Here is an 8,287-nt window from a genome sequence, read left to right as displayed (position 1 = left end):
TTCTGCTTCACTACCAGCGGAAATGACGACCAGCTCTTTGCTAAACTTCACTTGAGGAAGGAAGTGAACTTCTTGTGCGCAGGCTCTCGGATCTTGAACATAGGTCTACGGTAAAAGGAAGGAAGAGAAGGAAAAAGAAAGCTATTGGTTGAATTGCTGAGCAGGATTCGATACACACTAAAGCCACCGTGAAATCCTCTGAATCCGGTTAAGAGTGTGAATTCCCAAAGGTATTCAAGCACATCCGTTCTCTTTGGATAACACAGCTAGGTTCCTCGCCATTCCGAGATGAAACTCGCCTGACTTTTTACAGTCTGACAATTTCTATGGACTCTTGCGACGCCTGCCTTTTAATACCTTAACTATGTAGACCAGGTCTGAACCTAATCATACATGTTGATGGCTGCTATAGAACCAAAGATTTCATAGTCAGGACTGGCATCGCACAGTGTGGTAGTTTCAGAACAACCACCCTGGTACAGTCTGAACCACACCAATAACCAGTCTTGTCTAGAGGCAATTTTGTTGCAACTCCAAAGGCAGACTTAACTACCACATGGTTAAAGACATAACCCTCTTCCATGCGGTTTCTCGCGTCCTGAACCTAGGCCCCTAACAACAAACAAGAAAGAGGATAGAGAAAACTATAAGATCAGCGTCCATAAGTTGTTGATTGTTCTAGGTTTGAAAACATTTTAAAAAGATTTTAATAAAAAAAATGTTTTCGCAAACAGTTTTCTCTTTGAAAACAAAAACGGGCGCGACCACTTTAGAACATAGCTAAAGTGATCTAATCCTGGGCTCTGATACCAATTGTAACATCCCTATCCCAGGCTCCTAAGAGAGCGGGGAACCGGGTATGTTAGGTCGGCCCTCGAACCGCGTCCGATAGGATGTCCGATCTGGTGAGCACACAGGATCGCGAGGAAAACGCCCAGGTAACAATCAACAACACAGACTTAGGCTGATCTCTCTACTAAACCTGAAAGACAAGGGGAGAGGAGGGGTGAGTAATTGGGATTACTCAGTGAGGGTGGACCTTAAGGAGGCCCACAACATCATCAAACTAGCATAAATTGGTTTTAAGAGATCTAATCCTAAAGCAAGCCCAAGCAACACATATATAGATATATTTACTTATATATATAGACAACTCATTCCTAGCAATCAATCACACAGCATTCAAGGGTAACCCTACAAACAAATACACAAGAAACGGGTCCCTGGACGCGGCAGTAGTGGGCTGCCACACGGGCCCCCATGCCTCACCCGGAAAGGCAACCAGAATAATCCCATCCAATGGCTGGCCTATTACCATACCCATTAGTCAGGATCACTCTGCCAGTCACACAGACTGATCCACAGCAATCACCGAGACAGGCTATGACACTAACGGTCACTCAGACGGCTGCTCATAGCGGTCTCACCAGAAAGCTGTACCCAGCGGTCCCTTTGGACGGCTCAATAAACAGTGGATCGCTAATCCACTCCAGCGATGGCTCTAGCCGTGCCTCACACGACAGCGATAGCCAACAAACAACAATGACTCCCGCCTCCGGGAGCCAGGGGTCCTATCAGAGATCTATATGCACAATCATCCATTTCAAAGAATCATCCATTTCTTAAAGGTCCTTCCATTATTAAGATGCACGTTCGGTGATACCAATTGTAACAAAAAGGAACAATAATCAGGTTAACATCACACAATCAATATTTTAAAGTCCAATAAGTTTAGATCCAAGTTCAGGTTAATTATCTCATTCCACCAGAAACCAGCAATCATCAACAAACAGGCAACATAGATCCAGGTCCTAAACAATTCTAACAACCCTAACAAGCAGATCTAAGCCTGATCTAAGAAAAGGTCACTTAAAAGACAACCATGCATATGTAAGAGAGGATGAAGCCACAGAGCCCTCACCTTGGCTTAGAAAGCTGAGAGACTGGAGGAGGAGGCAGAGGAGAAGGAGATCTAAGAGGAGATCCATCAGAATCAGCTCCCATCTCACCCAAAGGAGAAGGAGGCAGCGCAGGCATCACAGCTGGGCAAGGAAGCTTCGACGGCGAGGGAGGCTTGGAGGATGGCGGCGGCCGCGGCAAGGAGAGAGAGAGAGACACGGCCAAGAGAGAGAAAGAAGAAGAAGAAAACGCAGAGAGAGAGAGAAAGGAAGCAGCTCGGCGCAGAGAGGAGAGAAAGAGAGAAGAAAAAGGTGGCTATGGTTGATTAGGAGCTTAATGAGGGTTTTAGGGATTTAATTAGGTATTTATATGGAGGTTAAATAGATTGGCTGGGCTTAATGGGCTCTTAAAAAGAAATTAGGAAAGGCCCAAATAAAAAGGAAATAAAAAAGAAAAGGGAATAGAGATTGTTTAATTAAATAAAACCGGAATTAGGAACTCGTAACATCCTATATTGTGTTAACCAAAAGTCGGGATGTTACATTTTCTATACCTTAATAATAACTCAGTAGTTTTTAAAGCTTTAGCATATATGGTTACAAGAACTTTCCTAATGATATGGGCGTTTGGTGTGGACGTTTAGTCCTGCTTTCTCTGTCCAATAAGCTGAAGCAAAATTAATATGGGATACATGCCTTTTTAAAAATCACTCTCAATTGTTCTTTGGATATAATTTATGTTGTCTTTGGAAATGGAAAAATAATTGATGTCTGATGTCACGATCTTGTCAAAGAAGAAAAATGTGTCACGACACGCTCATCAATACATTTCAATCCCATCTAATTGCTAACGAAACCCAATATTTGAAGAAAAGACAAGATTTTGTGGACTTCTTATGTCTAAATCTGTAAATTTTCTTAAACTGTGTACTAATTATATTATATGATCGAATAAAGTTCATAATTCACTTTCATAATATTTTTTTACCACAAATACCATTGTCTCTCTTCTCTTGCAATATAAATGAATCTAACAAAAGAATCTCTTTGCAGACTATTTTCTAAATTCATAATTATCAACACATTTTTAAAGTTCAAATTTATTCATTCTGTGGTGTTAGAATAATCCAAAAGTTGATGCATAAACCGAACTAGATAGATGTATAAACTGAAATAGATAGATAAAAATATAAAACTAGGGTTCAAGGGAAGAATCCTTATCTCCTTAACCTAAACCTAAGAAATCAAAGTTTGGTGGCTCAAAAACTTATTACAGGAGCACACACCAAAGAGGGCTGTTAAGAAATGTATTTATAGGTCATCAAGTCTTCTACATGATCCTTAGGGCTTCTCTTAAAAAAAATTGCAAAATGGGCTTGATGTTGGACCTTGGAGCAGAGATATGGTTCACCGCGGGTGAGAATCCTGGTGAAATGATGGTCCACCGCAGGTGAGAAGTGTGGGACGCGTCGAGAAGGCTGTTTGCCATGGGTCAGCTGAATGTCGGGCTGGTCGACGGGACATCTTAATAAGATGTTCATGTATCTGTTGATTGAACCGTTAGATTGTCCTCAAGTAAAGTGCTCTGGAAATTCAGCTGGATCCTCTTGAATGTTTCCAAATTTGAGCTGGATCAGACGGTGAGAAAGTCTTCATTTGAGACTGAACTTCTTACAGTTTAACTCTGAGCTGAAAATGTAGTTTTTGTCTTTTTTCAATATTTTTCTCTAAGCATCCTGAAAGAGTCTTAAAACTACAAATATAGAAAATCTGTATTGCAAATGATATGTTCATAATTTGCATCATTTAGATTGTATAATTCATTCAAAATCATGTTTTATTTCATGCATTTTAGGCCTTTAGGTGTTGTTTTAGGGTTTTTGCATTAGGTCCCAATGAGTCTTTGCATGGTTTGGAGTGTTTATCAGGTATATTTGGAGCTATTTGGAACCAGGAAAAGAAATGGTGATCAGAGCTTTAAAAATGGTGAAAACAGCCTTTTGGAGGTTCTCAGCGCTGGCCTGTACCGTAGGAAGCTTTTTTCTCGGTGATTTTCCTGTACTGCGGGTGGATTTCTCGGCCAAAACACGTACCGGCTGTTTAAGTTTCTCGGCCAAAATTCTCGGGTGCAGATACATTTCCGAAATCGCGTCACCGGAAGGTCTTGCCGGCCGATTCAGTCTTCGGGGTCTTCAGAAAAGATAAAGATAATTCAGTATAGATTTCAAAAAAGCTGAAATCGATAACTTTGGAGCAGCGAGCTGAAAGATAATCCCACCGGAAGACAGACCTATCTCGCATCCTTTCTGGAGCAACGCCGAGACGAGTTAAAGAATGCCGATCCGGAGAACCTTCCAGTCTGATTCAGCTTACAGGGCCTTCAGAAAAATTGGAGATGATCGAGTCATGGTCCCAGAACAGGTTGAAGCATTGGATTTGGAGTCGTGATCTGAGAGTTAAGCTCACCGGAAGACAAACATGTCTCGCTACAGTTTCAAGACCGATTCGATGAGTCACAAAGATAGCGTGGGACAATTCCTTTTCAGTCTGATTCAGATACGGGGGTCTTCATAAAGATGCAAGGTCTTCGAGTTTTCTTTCCAGAACATCTGAGATCATCCAGTTTGGTGATATGTATTGAAATATACCGTCTTCGGAGTGAACACTGGTCCAAGAGCTTCCTTTTGATCGTTTCAATGTGCCGTAAAGATGAGCCATCCAGGGAACTTTCCACCTCCCGAGCGCTGAAGCTTTATTCACCAAAGTTCGAAGTATTGGAGTGCTCTTTCCACTGAAGTTGAAATCATGCAATTTGGATCCATATCCTGGAAGTTACGCTCCCCCGAATGCAAAGAGAACTGAACTGCAGAAAGACTCACGGTTAACACCGACTTGGGCCTGCGACTAGGGACTAAAGATGACCAACTCGCACACATATCCTCTCCAGAATGCATCTTGGCTGTACGAGTTGAAGAGAAGAAAGCCTGAACAGCACAAACACTCTCGGTTTACACTTATATAGGCACGCGGCTGAGGTTGAGGGATTTATGGCGCACAAGGCTGCTTCTATGGCTGTGCGACTTGGGCCTGCGACTTGGGAAGCACCTGACCATGTCGCACACTTGAGACATGACCCATTTGAAGCCGGGTCAGTACCCAGTTTGTCCTGGGCTGACCCGGTCCGCAAGACACACTATATGCCTTTTAGGGGTTTTAGCAAGACTTGAGCTTTATTCTCTAATTTTTTTTGCCTCTTTTGTGAAAGACTCCTCTTAAGAAGAGAAATATCAATTTTTAAGGGTTTGAATGGAGAGAGATTGAGAGATCTTTGTGTTTAAAGCTGCAAATCCATCATTATCCATCTCCATTTCTCATCATTAATCATGTCAATCTTCTCAACTTGCAAAGTTTAAGAGAGATTAGTATGATTAGTGAGTACTCACATTAATGAGGTTCTAGATGTGTAGGTTAGGATGCTAAAGTGTTAGAATAGAAGTGCTTAGGGCTAGATTCATTGATTCATCTCTCTAAACAGCTGTTCTCTAGGCTAGATCCTTGCACATCACTTGTGATCTAGATTCTGGGAATTTCATGCACCAAAAGTGTTTGCATGATGATGTCTTGTTATTTGCTTAAATGATCTTTTAGAACGGTTCCTTAATGCTCATTGATTCATTTTTCACAAATGATGATTTGGTTTGAAAATGGATTAGTGTAGAGATTAATGCCTTCATGAGAGGATTAATCTAGATTAGAGTTCTAAATCATTTGAATCATGTCTCATCATTGTCATTAGCATTTATGGTTTAGCACCAAAGCACCCTAGCCAACTATCATGTCTAGAATCTCATGCTTCCATCATCTCATATTCACATCACTTGTCATTTGCTTCGTTCTTGTTTTATCATTTGATTAGTCATTAATCTTGTTTTAAGTTTTTAGTTGTCATTAGTCAATCAAAACCTCACTTGTTACTTGAATTGAGAAACTGATCACATAGCTTAGTGTCTATCACCACATTCCTGGATTGACAACCTCTTTTGTGCTACTTTGACAAGGGGATTGATAGCCCTAAGACCATAAAAAGTATTGTCTATCAATTGGCACCGTTGCCAAATTGTGGATTGTTTAGCATTAGGCTTTGATCTGTTCTTGAAATCAAGTCTTTACTTTGTGTTTTTACTGATTCCCTTTGAATTTTTGTCTTCGCTTTCAGGTGTATGATCACAAGAGGTCAATTAAGAAGACAAAGAGAAAGAGCTACTCACTTCGAAAGGTTAGGAATGGATCAGCAAGTTGGGAATGAGCATCAGGCTCAAGAAGCTGATCACGGTCAAAGAGCTGGTAATGGGATTGGAATTCAGGTTCAACAAGCTCAGGTCCATCAGGGAAAAGCACAGGGTAACCAGAACCAAGACCGACCTCAGGTTAATCCACTACATCCCCACCCAAACCCACCCAGATATCTTCAGCCACAACCGGTCAATGTTCGAGAGAATAACCAAGCCAATGCACATCAGCATCGTGCAGGAATTCAAGTTCCACCGGTTGAAGCCAACAACTTTGAGGTTAAGGCATCACTCCTCACCATGGTTCAAAACTCTAAATTTCATGGACTTCCCAGGGAAGATCCTCTTGATCATCTAGAGCAGTTTGATAGGCTGTGCAACTTAACTAAGATAAATGGCATCTCTGAAGATGGTTTCAAGCTAAGGCTGTTTCCTTTTAGGTTGGGAGACAAAGCTCATCAGTGGGAGAAGAATCTTCCTCCAGGTTCAATCCACACTTGGGAACAATGCAAGCAGGCATTTCTCTCCAAGTTCTTCTCCACCTCAATGACTGCCAAGCTAAGGATCCAGATTTCAACCTTCACTGAGCTTTCTAATGAACCCTTTGGAGAAGCTTGGGACAGGTTTAGAAGCTACACAAATCAGTGTCCACATCATGGTTTTTCAGAAGCTTCTCTCCTTAGCACTTTGTATAGAGGAGCTGTTCCCAAGATCAGAAATCAGTTGGACACATCATCAAATGGGAATTTCTTGGCAAAGGAAATCAATGCAGCTATGGAACTTGTTGAGAACTTAGCAATGAGCCAAGAAACCTATGGAGAGGACTTTGTAGAGCTAACAGATGTGAGGCCTCTAGTACACAACAAAGCGTGGAAGAGAAGATCAAAGCGCTGCATATCAAGCTTGACAAAGCCCTAGTTGCCATTCAAAAGCCTATAAACCATGTGAGTGAAGAGAAAAGATGCTTTACCAATATCAATGAAGAGGGTCTCACTCAAGAGGAGTTGCACTTCATTGGGAATCAGAACAAGTTAATGGGTACAACAACTTCAACAAACACCAGAACTTGTCCTATAGGAGTAACAATGTGGCCAACACCCAAGACCAAGTATACCCTCCTCAAAGCCTTGTTCAGCAGAATCAGTACCAAGGTCACTTCCAATGTCAACAGGGTTTTCAGCAACCAGCGGTTCAGTATCAAGGGAATAGCTTCACAAATCAAGTCAGCTTACAGCCAAAGGCCCCTCCTCCAGGTTTTGGTCCACCACCTGTTCAACAAAGTCCTGATCTCAATGTTATTCTCCAACAGCTCTTATTAGGACAACAGAAGATGGAATCCAAGTGTCTTTAACTTAGTTCTGAACTTAAGACACTAGGATCTGATATTAAGACTCTTCAGAAGAACAAGGGCATTTTCATTTCAGAACCTCAAGGCTCTCTTCCTGGTAAGGCTGTTCAAAACCCAAAGGATTATTGCAATGCCATCTACTCCAATGATGACCATTCAGCTGCTGTGCAAGAGATTGAAGACCTTCTTTATAGTCAAGTTTTAGTGAAACTGCACAAACTCATGTGGATGAGGACGCCATTATAGATGATTTCATGGGCTTCTTACATGAACTCAATGAGAACATTGAGGAAGAAAGTGTGGAGGCAGCTGGTTCAGTTTTTTCTGTTCAGCAAGGGAATGCTTCAAGGTCTATTGCAACCACAGAGCTGCCAACTGGTCAAGCAAAGCCAACAGATAGTGCCTCCACCTCTGAATCAACTCAGATGAAGCTCACCTCCCTCCCAAAGCTAGGCAACCCAGGGAAGTTCACCATCTCTTGAACTCTTGGGAACTTTAAAGTGGAGCATTGTGAGAGCCAAAACTCGCACAACCAGAAATTTTTCTAAGGAAAGATTAAGGGATCGGAAACTTCTAGGATTTATCGCCAAAACAGTAAGATCGAAAGAAAGTTTTTCTTGCTGTAAAAGTGTTTAGCTCTTATTGCTTAGGGTTGCAAAAAGTTGGCGGAAGGAATTGCACACATCATACATTTATACTAAATTTCTAAACCGCCTAGCCGAAAATCTCGGGCGAGATTTTCGGAATATTTC

General features: G+C 41.7%; 1 non-coding gene across 1 annotated transcript; it reads right to left on the bottom strand.

The window, feature by feature from the left end:
- Positions 1–6,742: 6,742 nt before the first annotated feature.
- On the bottom strand, positions 6,743–6,849 carry LOC112086341. The gene has a single exon (XR_002899463.1). It is a non-coding gene; the product is annotated as a small nucleolar RNA R71 (small nucleolar RNA).
- Positions 6,850–8,287: the final 1,438 nt, after the last annotated feature.

This window comes from Eutrema salsugineum, unplaced genomic scaffold (genome assembly GCF_000478725.1).
Source record: "Eutrema salsugineum unplaced genomic scaffold, Eutsalg1_0 scaffold_21, whole genome shotgun sequence".
Lineage (NCBI taxonomy): Eukaryota > Viridiplantae > Streptophyta > Magnoliopsida > Brassicales > Brassicaceae > Eutrema > Eutrema salsugineum.
Note: the sequence above shows the minus strand (reverse complement) of the source record. Positions and strands in the feature narration are given on the sequence as shown.